The sequence below is a fragment of the Prinia subflava genome (assembly GCF_021018805.1).
Source record: "Prinia subflava isolate CZ2003 ecotype Zambia chromosome W unlocalized genomic scaffold, Cam_Psub_1.2 scaffold_39_NEW, whole genome shotgun sequence".
NCBI lineage: Eukaryota > Metazoa > Chordata > Aves > Passeriformes > Cisticolidae > Prinia > Prinia subflava.
The window spans coordinates 1,368,943-1,384,645 of record NW_026960613.1 but is presented as its reverse complement, the minus strand read 5'-3'; the positions used below and the strand labels follow the sequence as shown (position 1 = coordinate 1,384,645).

Below are 15,703 nucleotides of genomic sequence, written 5' to 3'. Positions count from 1 at the left end.
AGGCTTACCATCCAGTCCACGCATGTTTCCTGAGTCTGGGTGGCTATTAAGAGGTCATCCACATACTGGAGGAGCTGTCCTTCTCCTGGAGGAGGTTCCCAGGACTCCAAATCCTTTGCAAGCTGCTACCCAAATAGAGTAGGAGAGTTCTTACACCCCTGCAGTAATACTCACCATGTGAGCTGAGTTTTACATCCAGATCTAGGGCTTTCCCATTCAAATGCAAAAATGTTCTGGCTGGCTTCATGGAGAGATGGGCAAAAGAAAGCATTCTTCAAATCTAAAACCGTAAACCATGTTAATTCAGGTGTTAAACGGGTTAACAGGGTATAAGGATTGGCAGCTACCGAGTAAAAGTCCTTAGTTACTTTGTTAACAGCTCTTAAATCTTGTACTAACCTATACGACCCATCAGGCTTCTTCACTGGCAAAATAGGAGTGTTGAAATCAGACTGACACTCCCTCAGTAGTCCTATCTTCAAAAAGTTTTCAATAATTGTACCAGTCCCTTCTCTATCTTCTTTCTTTAGGGGGTATTGTTTAACCCTTACTGGCTTGAAACCAGGGTCCCTATATGGAAGCTGGAACAGAGCAACGCACGATACGACCAATATGGTTACAACATACGTTCTCCTCTTTATTCCTGAAATGGCTGGTTTTATACAGTGCAAAATAATTTACAGTTGCAGGTACATTCTTATTGGCATTCAGCGTGAACAAGTATGTAAACTATCTCAGTTTAAGGCAGCTACGGTATCTTCACTCTAATTGTCCTATACAGTCTATGCACACACCTTAACCTAATTTCTAACTGCACCACAAAATTTATCTACTTCTACATGGGCCAAAATCTGAGGCCCAGCAGGCCCAAATCTGAGGCCCAGTTTGGGATAGCTCAAATCTCATTCCACAGCACATTGTGCAGACGATCTCTAAGAAATTCGGTTACAGTTCCCTCTTTTTCTTTTTGAGCTTCCCAAACTGATGCTAAGGCACAGCTGGCTAATTTTTGCATACATCGTATCAAGCAAGGCAAGATAACTAAGATAGCTATAATAACAATGAGAATCACTATACTAAAATGGATCAAATCCTTTATCCACCCAGTACAACCCCATGATACAAGCCATTTGTCAAACGGAGTGTCTACAACTACAAGTTTTTTCATGTTCTCTTTCAACTGTGATAGCTGCTTGTAAATTGATTTGGAATGGTCTGATAAATTCATGCAGCACATGCCCTCAAATTCTTCACATCCTTGCCCTTGTGCTAAAAGGAGGAAGTCCACAGCAGCTCTGTTTTGGAGAACAGCATGACGAATATCATTAACACCTTTGGAAAGCTCACTTAGTAGATTAAGTGTTATATTAATTTGTTTTCTTGTCCAGCAGGCTAAATTTTTTAACTGCGTGAGGGCTTACGCTGAAGCAACACCTGGGGCAAAAAATGATGCTGAGATTACAGCTGCAGGTTGCCATAATTTGACTCGATCTTTACAGTTGGGGCTTAGTTGAGACATACTGCATTTGACTCGTCGGGTCTTTTGAGACAATCCTAAAACTTGATGAATGCTAGGAGCAAACAATATTAATTTACCAAAATAACATGGACCTCCTACAGCTTCTTGAGGCACTGCAGACCAGGCTCTATCTCCACAAATGAGAATGATCCCCGGCGGTAATTTTCTTGCAACACCTGTTAATAGTGTTACAGACTCAGTCCAACTGTTGCAGTATTCAGTATAGTTATAATACAATGGGGACTGGGGAGACAACCAAGTGTTGCCATTTTTGAGTTGCTGCTTGTCTGCAATTAGCAAGCTTGAATTTATGATAAAATGCCCAAAAATCAAACAGTAATTCCCCAGCACAGAACCCAAAAGATCAAGTTCTTGGGGCTCAGTACTAGCAACTTTTAGATTCTGCACAATGGCAACAGCTTGTGTTCCTAAAACACTCTTTGGATTAATTTTGATTTGAGACCAGGTTCTGAACTCTGTCATAGAGTCTACTCGGACTCCAATCAAGCAAGTCCGAAAATGATTTGATGGAGTGGCTAAAGACAAACAAAATGAATCTTGTTTACTCCGATCGGCCCAAGTGACCCACATATTTTGTCTTGGGTCAATTTCAAGCATTCCTGATCCTGTTTATATTAAAACATTAATTAAAATAAACATTCCAACACCTAACATTTTGCTCATTGTTTTAGTTGCCTCTCTTAGAAAAGCAAAACTAATAACACCTGCTTATTACCTAATCTTAAATCTTAACAATGACTTATCGCTAAACTTAATCTTATAACTGCAACTGTATGACTATTTTTTCTAATTTAACAATTAATTTTCAGCAGTCTCAGGGTCTTCACGAGGTACTTCAGGTAAATCACTGCTGTCACTGTGGTTATCACTGTTAGTTGGTATCTGACTGCGGACATGCACGGGTAAATCGGCTCGGCACCCAAACAGGTCCTGCTTCTCCTGTGGAAACACACATATAACCACGACCATTAAATAATACAGGACTCGGTCCCTGCCATTCACCCGTTCGCATGTTTTTGTGATATACATAAAGCCCTGGTGATGGTGGAGGGTTAAAAAATATAATTTCTGTATAAGTTAACCACGGGGTTAAGTTGAGGTATGTATGGGGGGAGGAAGGTAGAGAACGTACAACTGGAACTTGACGCAGCTCGGCTTTGGAACAAGCGTCAGCTTCTGTAACCAGCTCCATGCCATTGTAATGACCGAATGAAGTGTGACTGCAACTCAGGGGATAATTGAGAAGCATTGTTTTAACCAAACCAAGTGTGGATCAGGGTAGAAGCATAAGTATGATTTAAGATAGTAACTAAGGAATAGGATAATCAGTATCTAGGGGTGGAGGTTAGTTAACATGTGTATAATTTAACTATAAAAATCACAAATCGACTCTGTATTCTTGGGCACAAGATTTGGGCGTCTCATCGCCCCTGTGTTCCCACGCGCAAATAAAGAACCGCATATGATTGCCTTCGTGTGGTTATATGTTTTCCTACACTAACACTGGAATCGCTTGTGGTCTTCCTTTTTTCACTGCATGGTGGTGGATGACAACCGCAGGCTCTTCTCTTCCTTCTTCTAGGCACAAATAGTTTAAAGTGAACAGTACCTTGGATAATCGACTAGTTATGTCAGTCTCATCACCCTGTTTTAGCTTTGCTAGATATTCTTTCAGTGTCCGATTAGCCCTTTCTACGATGGCTTGACCAGTGGGAGAGTGAGGAATTCCGGTGGTATACTTGACTCCCCACTTTTGCATAAATCTAGCAACTCACTGACCGACATAGGCTGGACCATTGTCAGTCTTAATTTCTACAGGCACTCCCATCACTGCAAAACAAACGGTCAGGTGTCTTTCAACATGCAAAGCGCTCTCGCCTGACTGCGCTGTGGCCCAGATAAATTTAGAATAGGTATCAACAGTGAAATGGACATATTTCAATCTTCCAAATTCTGGAACATGAGTTACATCCATCTGCCACAATTCTAAAGCCTTCATTCCCCTTGGGTTTGTGCCCAGGCCAAGGCCAGGCCCATGATGACTACATTGAGGGCAGGCATGCACGATCCCCTGTGCATCATTCAGGGAAATTTGGAATTGTCGATGCAGGGCCCTAGCATTTTGTTGAAAATTCTCATGGCTGTTGCGAGCCCTCACAAATTTGTTTTCAGGAGGGACATGGGCAACACAACTGACTGCAGCGTCTGCTCGTGCGTTGCCCTCTACTAAACTGCTGTCGCACTGATGGCTGCAAATGTGCATGACACAAAAGGCATGCTGACACTGTTTCAGTACACTTCTTAATTGCAAAAACAGTTTTCCAAGGCACTGATTTTGGGTGGTCCTGATGAGTGCATCCTCAATTCTTTGCACAACTCCAACCACATATAAAGAGTCCGAAACAACACTGAGTGGTTCTTTGTTCCAGGTTTGCAAAGCCCAACACACTGCTCTCAGTTCAAGGGTTTGCAGACTGTCTCCTGCTTCATTCTTAATTAAATGTTGCATCCATTCTCCTTGCTGTTGCCACACACACACAGCCCTTCTTGTTTTTTGACCGGCATCAGTAAAAAATGTTCTTCCTTCAACTGGCTTCAGGGAACACAAAGGTCTCTCTAGCCACTGATAGCGTGTGATTAGAGTCCACATCGGGCCTTTTGGTTGCTGGTTGTGAACCACACCGGTAAAACCCAGCAATGCTTCTTGCATTGCGACAGAATGTCTCAGCTTCCACTCTAAATCTTCACTTCTCACAGGAACACTGATGTCTGCTGGTTCCTTTCCATCTATCTCTACAATTCTATCCCTACCCTTTTTTATCAATGCAGCAAGAACATCTGTTCTGGTCATAACACGACTCTTTGGTTGCACAGGTAAAAACACCCATTCCACCACACTTGCTGTTGACCTAAACTTAGACAGGCGTTCCCTCTTTTTCTTTTGCCATTGAAAAACAGTGGCAAATGGACAGGCATCAGCGTTGGAAAGGAAAAGTGAAAGTGGAAGATGCTCTATGCGGCAAGCACTCCAACCACGTTGTAACTTTTCTGATACCTGACTTAAAGCTCTTTGCTGTTCGGGGGTACACTTTTGGGGACTTCTGGCATCACTACCATGAAGCCACGGTAGGAACGGTTGTAAATCATCATTGGTGATTCCTACAATCGTACGAACCCACTGTAAGTCTCCAAAAAGTCTCTGGGCATCATGCAAGGTGGAAATGCTGGTGTGTAAAGTGATCTTCTGTGGGTGAATTTGTGCATTTGTGATCAGCCAGCCTAAGTATCTCCAAGGAGCTGATCGCTGTATTTTTTCTGGGGCTACAGTCAGTCCACGATGTTTCAATTGTGCAATCAACCAATTTAAATCTCTTTCTGCCAATGGTTGTTTGGTGGCAATAAGAATGTCATCAACATAATGATAAATCATTGCATCAGAAAAATGTTGGCGAATGGGTTGCAAGGCCCAGTTAATGAATAACTGACACATTGTCGGTGAGTTTCGGCCCCCCTGGGGTAATACAGTCCATTCATATAGCTGTGCTGGGGCTGCCCTGTTGATAGATGGCACAGTGAAAGCAAAGCATTGAGTGTCCTGTGGATGAAGCGGGATGGTGAAGAAGCAGTCTTTTAAATTGATGATTACGATGTTCCACCCTTGAGGTATCATAGTTGATGCTGGCAGGCCTGGCTGTAAAGCACCCATTGCTTGCATTTGTTCATTGACTTTGTGGAGATAATGTAATAATCTCCATTTTCCCGATTTTTATGCATAACAAAAATTGGTGTGTTCCATGGACTCACTGAGGGTCGAATGTGACCAGCTTCTAGTTGCTCTTGTACCAATTTCTTAGTAATTTGCAGCCTTTCTTCTGTCATTGGCCACTGCTCGACCCATACAGGAGTTTCAGTCAACCAGGTGATTTTCAGAATGGGTGGCTGCTCTGCAGTAGCCATCAAGGAAAATGCTGGTCAGTGGTTAGAACCATTCCCAGTTGAGAAAGCACATCTCTGCCTAGCAATCCTGGAAGTTCGTCGGGCAACGGCATAACATAGGGTTGAGCCACAATGACCTGATTGTCTTCAAAGATAATATGGATAGGGTCTGCGCTCATTGAGGGGATACTCATGCTGCCCACCCCTACAACGTGGGTGTAGGGAGATTGCAGAGGCCAATCAGATGGCTAGTGCATTTGATTTATAATGGAAATGTCTGCACCTGTGTTGAGAAGTGGTGATCGGGTGACGATCTGGTTACCATGTTGTAATTTCACTGTGATTCGTGGGCGATCTTTCAGGCTTACTGTAAGGAAGACATGGTGGTCGGTTGATCCAAAGCTCCCATCTCTTCTTTCTGGTTCAGTTGGCTCTTTTGGCAGCTGATGATGTGGTAAAATATTTTCAAATGGAATAATTAAGCAATTTTGCTCCCTTTTGGAATGGTTACAGGTGGCTGCAAAGCATAAGCCATTATTTTCACTTGTCCTGTGTAATCTGCATCGATGACTCCTGGAATCACTATTACAGCTTGTTTGCTTGTGGAGGATCTTCCTAGCAACAAACCTCCAACTAGAGAGATCGTGCTGTACATTGGTCCATAAACATTGGTGGGAATCAGGGTTACTTCTTTGTCTTGTAAGGTAACTTCTTCTGCTGTTATATCTACATCAAGACTTCCCCATGTGGCAGGCCTGTTCTTACCTAAGAAACCATTTTTGGGATCTTGTGGGTCAAGGCATTGATTTGTGCCTTAGCGCACTGCCTTAGCGCACTGGCTTTGAAGTTTCCCTGCTTCCTACAGGCTTCAGTGGCATGGGTGTCTTCATTACATTTGTGACACCACACAGTCTTTTGACAGGCTCTCTTGAAATGGCCTGTATCACCACAGCGGAAGCAAACAATGCCAGATGCTGGTCTTCTGTTGTTGCTGGAATGGCAGATGCTTTTTCCTGTTAATGCAGCTGCCATATGTCCCTGTTGTTGCATTGCATTTTGCATAGCTGCTGTGAATGCTGTCGTTTGGTTGTTCTGTTCTGCTCTGGTTTCTCTTACTAACATTTCATCAATCCCACAGCCTTGGGGAAGGGAAGCTAACACAGTCCTGGTGCACGCGTTAGTTAGTTCTTGAACATCTGTGGGTAAATCTGGGGCATAATTCAAGGCTGCAGGTAAGCGATCAATAAACTGCCCATAAGGTTCAGTGGCTCCTTGCTTAATATTTGCATATGATGCAGGCTTTTTCTTATCTGGCACTAGTAGTAAAGCCTTGTAGGCTAATGCCTGAGACAGCTGATGGATTTCAATTGGAAATGTCAGTTGTACATTAGTCGTCGCGTAAAGACCCTGCCCTGTTAACATATCTGGCTGGATTCCATAAAATGGGTCCCCTACTGTTTGGTGCTTATTAGCCTCTTCAGTGGCTAAGCATCTCCATTCCCTCTCGAAAATAAGAAATTGTGAGGGTGTCAATAGCAGAGATGCAATGCTGGAACAATCTACTGGACAAATGAGATCAGCAGAAAAAATATATTGTATGATATTTTTGGCTGCCTCAGACCTAAAGCCATGATTTGTGACAGTCTGTTTGGCTGACTGTAAGACCTTCCACTCATGTGGTTCCCATTTGGCCTGGTTTTGCTCTATGATGACTGGGCAGACAATGGAATTGGCAGCTTTAAAATCACCATCAAAAACAGCTTCCTTTAAAACACCAGCCCAGTGGTTTTGAATTGGGTCTGTTTGGGGGGCAGGCAGCGCCATCTGCTGGGCAGCAGGCGGCAATGCCTACTTGAATTGCAGAGAAGGGAAAGCTGGTAAATTGAGCATTTTATGTGGAGAAAATCTGGATGCTGCAACTGCTTGCTGCTCAAGTTGGCTCTGGCAATTGGAAAGCTTGACGAGTTTAGGTATTATTTGTTGTAATTCATCCAAACGCCATACTTTTTCTGGCGGCCAGGGTGTGCAACGAATATCGGGCTCAGAAACCTCTCCTTCTGAGTCAGATTCTGGCAGGGGGCAATGGGCTGCCTGTGTGTGGGTGGTGGGCTGCGCTGGTGCTGGCTGCAGGGACATGGGAACGTCGGATGGGACCGGGTCCGAGTTTCCGGAAGTAGCAATGGGGGCCGCCATGTTTGTTTTGGTCACATGTGCTGGTGACATCAGCTTGTCTTCCAGTGAAGACAGAATCAGAGCCGCTCCACTCTCGGCACAGCCCCGAACTCCGCCTCCCTGCTGCGTCACTTGTGCCCGCCCCACTCTGCCTTCGGCTCCCCTGCCTCCTCATCTTTTGCCACGCTCCCTGAGCCTGGCGTCTGGGGAGTTTCCTGTTTGCTTTCATTCTCTCCAGGAACCGATGGGAGCACTTCTAGTGATTGGCTCACATGGCTCGTTGCTGTATCCATTACTTCACGTAAAGAGGAGCACACCAGAGCTGCATTCCCTTTCACGGGATGTGAGGAATTGATACCAAAAAACCTCGCAACTCTAGATGGTTTTTTCAGCTCTTTTGGCTCGGGAGGCACTTTCCGATCACATGGGGGGGAAGCTGCCCCCTCTAGAGCCTGGATGGTAGCTTGGGCTGCTCACTGTTCAGCAGTGAATATTTGCAAGGTATTTATTACTTTTTTCCAAATCACGCCTTACTCTGTTGCTAGCTTACTTTCTTTTCCTTGCAAAATAGCACAGTCCCATAATAATTCACCAATTTCCTTCCATTCTGCTTCACTAAAAAGTAGTGATGGCTGGTTTAGCTTTCCTTTTTTCCTGACCCATAGCGTTAATTGCTCTATATCAGTTTCTTTTTTTTCTCACCCCTTTAAGAGACAATTGTAGCGAGGAGCTGCACTGCCGCGTGAAGTTCCTTCTCCATTATGGACTTTCGATTCTTTTCTTTCACGCACGGCCACTTACCTCTTCCTTCCACTGCATGCCACTGTTTCCCTCCAGGTGAAGCATACTAGTGACGCTTCCAGCCCTAGCTCTGTGAGCTCAGCACTGCTCCATGGCCGGTTTGGATATTCGGTCCGAATTTTGCACACTGAACAAGACCCAAGCACCAGAGTCTTTCACTGCATTCAAGCGATATCCATATTCAAATGAAAAAATAAAAATTCAAAATAAAATCCGCATTAAAGCGTAATAAAATCAAATGAAATTTGCATTGAGTCAAAAAAAAAAAAATGGTCCCTGGTCCAGGCGCCATAATGAAACCAGGGTCCCGATTTGGAAGCTGGAACAGAGCAACGCACGATACGACCAATATGGTCAGATCATACGTTCTCCTCTTTATTCCTGAAATGGCTGGTTTTATACAGTGCAAAATAATTTACATTTGCAGGTGCATTCTTATTGGCATTCAGCGTGAACAAGTATGTAAACTATCTCAGTTTAAGGCAGCTACCGTGTCTTCACTCTAATTGTCCTATACAGTCTATGCACACACCTTAACTTAATTTCTAACTGCGCCACAAAACTTATCTACTTCTACATGGGCCCAAATCTGACGCCTAGCAGGCCCAAATCTGAGGCCCAGTTTGGGATAGCTCAAATCTCATTCCACAGCACATCATGCCCACAGTCTCTAAGAAATTCGGTTACACTGGCTGTCCTCCTTCTTTAAGTGTAATCTTTACTGGTAGTGCATTCTTTGCGCTTCCTTGTATATCAGAAGCCCACACTCCAGGAAATACCTGATCTATTATTTTCCTGAAATTTTCCTCTTTATTTGCAACTTCAATTTCTTTGGTTATCGTCATTAAACTCAACAGTTCTACATATTGTTGATCTGTTACCTCCAAAATAATTTCCCCATTTTTAAATATTATTTTTGCCTCCAGCTGCTCTAGCAGGTCTCTGCCCAAAAGTGCAGATGGAGCTTTAGGCATGTATAAAAATTGGTGAATTCCCCACTGTCGTCCCAATTTATACTTCAATGGTTTGCAAAAAATAAGCTCTTTCAGACTGGCCAGTCGCTCCTTTTACCACAACATAGTCATTGGTTACAGGTATTAGTGCCTTATTCACCACTGCAAATGTTGCCCCTGTGTCTATCAAAAATTTCACCTTTTTCTCTTTGTTCCCCAGTTTGACTATAACCAGAGAGTCCTCTAGGGTAGGGCCCTCCGGTCCCCCTCAGTCCTCTTTTAAATGAGCAAACACTTTTTCCCCTTTCTGACTACCTTTTCTATGTTCATCACCTTTTCTTAGTTCTGGACAGTGGTTTTTCCAGTGACCAAATTTTTTGCAAAATGCACATTGACCTTTTCCCAGTCAGGGTGGCCCCTGTTTAGGTGGACCTTGCCCACATTTTCCTTTTTCTCCCTCTTTTACTACTGCTACTAATTTCTTCATCCCTTGTTTATATCCTTCTTCCCGATTAATAAAAACTCTCCAGGCCTGATCCAGTAAAGCTTCTAAATTCCGGCTGTTTGGACCCCAGATCTTCTGGAGTTTCTGCCTGATGTCTCCTGTAGACTGTCCTAAAAATAAATTTATTAATTGCTGAGTCCCTTCATCATATCCAGGATCCAGGGTGGTGTGTCGGCGCATTGCGTCTCACAGGTGATCTAGAAATTCAGAAGGTGTTTGAGAAGGGCCCTGTTTGATAGCTTATAAGGCTGACCAGTTTATGGCTTTGGGGATTGCTCTTTCCAGCCCTTTTACTATCAATTCCTGGTATCTCTTTAACCGTCCCAACCCCTCATCGCCATTAGGATACCAATTTGTTTCTTGGAGGGGATATATATCTTTAACATCCTCTTATGTTGTTCTACAATCATCCTCGGCCAGATCCTTAGCTACTTTCAAAACTAATTGCTTCTCAGTCTCTGTTAAGGCATCAAGCAGCAGTTAGGAGGTCTGCCCAATCAGGTAAATGCTGCTTAATCATAAACTTCATTTTCTTAACAACCCCTATTGGATCACTTCGATAGCCCTTAGCACTCTTTTCCCAAATTTCTAAATCAATCCAGGAAAAGGGAACCTTAATCAGTTTTGTTTCTCCATTAGATGTCATTGCTTGTCTTAGAGGTGCTTGTATGACCTCTCTGGTTCATTTTCGGGTCCTTGATGCTATGGGTCCTTGTGGGAGAAGTTTGGGAGCTGGTGGGGGAGGTTCAGGTTCATCCCACTCACTGTCACTGCTAGGCAGTGGTGGATAAAATTTGGATGGTTCCCTGGGTTCAGGAGTGGATGGAGAAACCCCTACCTCAGCTGCTGTCCTTCCAAAGGAAGATGAAGCTAGAGATGAAGCAGGGGAGACTGGAGCTAATGATGTTTCTGAATCTGCACCCCCCACCACCCTCCTCCTTTCCTGCCTTTCAGGGGGTGGTTTAAGTATGTCTTCTGTCTCTTGTTCCAAAGCCTCTGCTTGGTATACCTTGTCAGGATGTGTGCACCTCTGATTTATCAAGCAGGTACTACAACACAGTTTGGGCTTCCCTTTAGTAACTTTATAGTCCTTTTCAAGGGCCAATACTAAAGGATCAGATGGTGGCCTCATTCCACAATCCCTTTGCCACTCAGGGTGATCTTTAAGAGTAAAAAACATATCAGCATAAGCCACTTCCTGCCACTTTTGTTCATGGCATAGGAAGAGCATTAGCTGCAGAAGAGTTTCATAGTGCAGTGTACCATTTGCCAGCCACTTCACCCCCTCTTCCAGCCTATACAGTGGCCACCTCTGTTTACAAAACTTAATCTTCCTTTTGGTTTCTGTACCCCCATAGCCCACCAGTTCTTTCCAGTATGTTAAAATACATCCCAGAGGACTGCCTTTAGGAATCGCTTGACTTTCACTTGCTCCCATCCTTAATATTCCTCTGGTATAAAGATATACTGGGCACTCTTCACTCTAAAGATTTCCACTGGCTTACCTATATCTCCTGCTCCTGGGCATATACTTTTAGTGAAAAAAGAAGCAGGGTTTACACGCATACACACACACCACGGGAAGGGAAAAGCTTCTTTTTATTTTAATCTAAAAGGAAACAACACAACACAGTCAAACAAATTGACAACACACAGACTTGTCCCCTCTTCCTTGCTTAAATTGCTGATTACAAATCGCTATTGAACCAAGTCCTCTGTTACACCTTGCACTGCCTATATTGCAGCTAAAATGCAGTCAAAAATTGCAAGCAGTTTTACACCTACTGCAGCAAGGGTACATTTAAAACCTAACGCAATTCCGTAATCAGAGTGCAGATGGGCCTCTTGCAAAATACTAACCAATATCTGGCTTCAGCCAGATGTTAACAATGCCAAACATACACACTCAACCAAAAATTTTAACAGTCTCGCCATAAGCCAAAGGGCTCAAGGGGAGACTCATCACAAATCCCTCTGCAAGAGGGAAGCAGGGGGAGTGACCCCAGCCCCACACCGTCCCTCACTCCTCTGAGGCCAGGAATCACCAGTTCCTAGTTAAAATACTACTCCACACATACCGGCAATCTCAAAGCTTCACAATCAGTCAAGTATGTTCCTTCGCAGTCAAGACAAGTCCCCACAATCAAAACCTTTTAGGGTCGAGCGGGATTTGTAAAACACAGTGCGAGACCACAAAACCTGGATCGTTCCACCGGTTACCAAGGTGATACCGAGCCTAATTTCAAACCTTTCACACCAGTCATTCCTTTACACAAAATAAACACCTTATTCACTCACAACTGTCTTCTCCACTTAGCAACACACTGGTTAAAATATCATTGCCAGCCACACAAACAAAACTCACAAACAGCTCTTCTCCGTGGCACACACTCCAGGCACTGTGTAAGCACTGCTTTTCCAAACACAAACATAGATATCCCTCCGCTGATCAGGTGGGGGTTTTAAAACTCTTTTACAACTTTAAACATACACCACTCCTCCGAAACGTACAGCACACTACCAGCACACCCCAAAAACACACAAATCAAAATACAAATCCTCACAAACCACCACACGTATGGCACACCAGTAATTTCCAAAGTGTAAGCATGCAAACTTACAAAGCAAAGATCTGTTTACACTACACGCACATCCAGCTCGCACGGGCTGCAATTGCGATCTCCTGCGACCCACAGCGGGACCCCTCTCATCCCAAAACTCGCGGCTGACACCCACACGCAGCTCACCAAGCCGCTTCTCAGCACAAACAAAGCCAAACTGGAGCCACTACTGCTCCCAGAACACAGCAAAACTGACGATCCTGCTGCCGCCCCACCTCAGGACACAGGCTACAAACTCCTGGTGCTGCCATCGGCACCACCTGAAACACAAACCACAAATACCAGACTCCACGGAGCTTACAAAAACCCAATCAGGCCTCTGCTTTGCATAAGACGTCTCTTATTAACTGACTGTATTCAAAGGTGCCAGTTTACAATATTTATTAAACATACCTTTTTGTCTGTAGTTTTGGCAGGTCCTGGTCTTTCCCTGGGGTGTCAGGGGGGCCGCTGGAGCCCTCTTCCCAGAAAATCCTTGGTGGGCGCCCAGAGGGGGTCCCAGACCTCGATGGCCCTCAGCCAGAGAGAGCAGACTCCTGCCTGTCTCACCAGATGATTTATTAAAATATGAATATCGATCTAATATCAATATTCAACTGTGATGGACAAAAAACTCTCTAACAGTTCAAGTTAGAAACTGTATGTTTATTGCGATGCCGGGCAGCCCGTGGGATAGCTCCCTAATGTGCACTGCAAAGATCACAGGTAATTGCAAAGCCTTTTACTTACAAAAATGTTGAATACACAAAATACAAATGCATATTCATACCCCTGTCACTTCCTCTTCTCCACTTCATATGCTATTTGACAAAAAGTCTATTAAGCATGCGTAGTTTGTTCCCTGAAATGGGTCAGTGGTCCTTTTGTGAGGAGTGGTCACCAAAAGGAGGAAGTATAACAAGTCTTCCTCATCCTAAACTTTCAACCTTTTCAATGCAGATGTGATTAATGGATGGTAGAACTCCCAGTTTCCTGTTTTCCAGGACTATTTCAGTGGGTTTCTGGAAACAGGAGGTCTGGTATTGTATTGATTAGTTTCTCTGTTTGACAAGCAATGAGTTATTAGATCCGGGGTAGCTTATCTTAAATCCAGTTTCTTTTAACCATCCTGTAACTTTTAACTGATTTCAACAAAGCTTATCTATTCATTTCAGCTAAATCAGCAACATCTATTGTTAACTCTAACCTTAGCTTTTCTCAAATCTTCAAAATTAGTGTCTCAGCAGGGTCTCTTCTTATACATTTTCTGAGCTCTGCAGGATACTGGAGTTTGTCTTATCCTTTTGGCATATTAATGTAGTTTTCTTTCTTTCTGCCACATATGATGAAAGTTTTCCTAGAACTGGGTGAATAATTCATACGGAAATCTTTTGAAATACACTTCTTCTGGCGACAAATATTATCTTATCGTGGATGCATATTGAATGCATATCACAGGGGTTTTGCTAGATGAATAATCCTCTGAGATACACATTTCTGAGTCAGCCATCGTCTCTGGTATCTGGTATCTTGGTGCATATTGCTTTCCCGTTACCCGGCTTTGGTAGACTATGCTGTATTTTTAATATTTAGCACCAATTACATTGCAACACATATTACAATCCCTCCCCTTCTATATCAGATTTTTAATTCATGCTTATATGGTAAGTTTTGATTAGATTTATGTATTACACATTTTTCAGTTTAATTTCCCATATCTATAAGTCCCAATAACTACATTTCTATATTATTGATCAGTGCATAAATTAACAACCTTTTATAAGATAGTTTGCTCTAGTTGTTGATCCCTTTTTATTTGAGTTTATCATTTTTGATTTTCTACTAAACTTCTATGTTAATCTAAGTACTTATGGTATCCTAAAGTTCTAATCTTACTACAAGGTAGTTTCGAGATTACAATGACTCTTTTTAAACAAGATACTGGCAAGAAACTCCACACATTTTCTGCTAAAACTCATCTTTGTAGTCATCCCGTGACTGTGCTTTATACATTTCATAAATTTTTTTCTGCCTATATAAATTAATTTTTGTTTTATTAGTCTGGGCTTCAAACCTAGCTAAAGTTTCCACGGCTCTGCTTTTCTTGTCTTCCTCTCTTAATTTCATTATTCTTGATAATTCGTGTGCTTGATCCAGTTTTCCTGTGGCAAATTCAGGATCCACAGGCATTGCAGCTAACTGCATGCTTTGAACAACAGAGTGGATTAATTGGATGAAGCATGGTATTAAACAGGGTAGAAACAGTAACCCAGCTATTGAACATAGTATTAAAAATCTCACCTTCTTCTACCAAGCTCCTCTCCCAAACAATTGGTCCCACCATGAAGCTTGGAGGATGGAATTCCATTTTTGGACTGGTACATGTGCCACTTCCTTGATCTCTGTGGCAAGATTTTTTATAGTTTCCCCATAGTCATCAATTTCTACACAGCATTCATATTCATTAAATTTTCCACAAACCCCTCCTTTGGACAAATAGTCCAAAGCTATTCGGTTTTGATATACAAATGCTCACATTTGGGAGTGCTGCTCAGCCAATAATTCAAGAGCATCAGAAGTATAATTTGACATGATTTCTACTACTGCCTAGAGTCTTATTAACCAATTTAGCAAGTAAATTTGGGTTCTAAATCCCCAACTTCCATCTTGAGCCCAAGTCGCCGGGCCATAGTACGCTATTATCCTCTCTGCAGGCCATTCGTCCTCTCCCCATTTTTGATCCCCTCCTGCTTTTGGAAATTCAAGTCTCAATTCCCTCTTTTCCCTGTCCAGGGTCTCATATAGGGGTGCTCCCAGCAGATTACTCTCGGACCTTGGTAGCACAAAGAAGGACGGTCTTATCATTCTTAAAGTACAGGATCCTTTCTACCTATGGGGTTGTTCACTGTAAGCCTTTTCCCTGCAAATCCAGTATATTCCATTAAGGGCCTTCCATGGGTCGTTTACAGCCCCTGGTTTTCCCAGTACTCCTTTAGGGTGTCTAAGGATTGGTAAGGGTTTGCTCCAGGGCTTTTATACCAGCATAGTCCAATTTGGTTATTCCATGCACAATTTGTTTCTTTGGTTTTACTCCAATACCCAGCGGGAGCCTCCAGCTTCCAGGTCTTGGTGTTATCATTTGAATTCACTACTGGAGTAGATATACAAGGAGTATAACCCACTACTTCGGTATATC

The 15,703-nt window shown here is 43.1% G+C and overlaps 1 long non-coding RNA gene across 2 annotated transcripts; it reads right to left on the bottom strand.

The window, feature by feature from the left end:
* Positions 1-619: 619 nt before the first annotated feature.
* Positions 620-12,782, bottom strand: LOC134565211 (uncharacterized). Of its 2 annotated transcripts, none has more exons than XR_010083813.1 (3): positions 12,529-12,782; positions 8,450-8,607; positions 620-2,479 (listed from the first exon to the last, which is right to left on the bottom strand). It is a non-coding gene; the product is annotated as an uncharacterized LOC134565211 (long non-coding RNA). The 2 variants fall into 2 exon arrangements; XR_010083814.1 differs by lacking the exon at positions 12,529-12,782 and adding an exon at positions 12,273-12,494.
* Between the last annotated feature and the right edge of the window lie 2,921 nt (positions 12,783-15,703).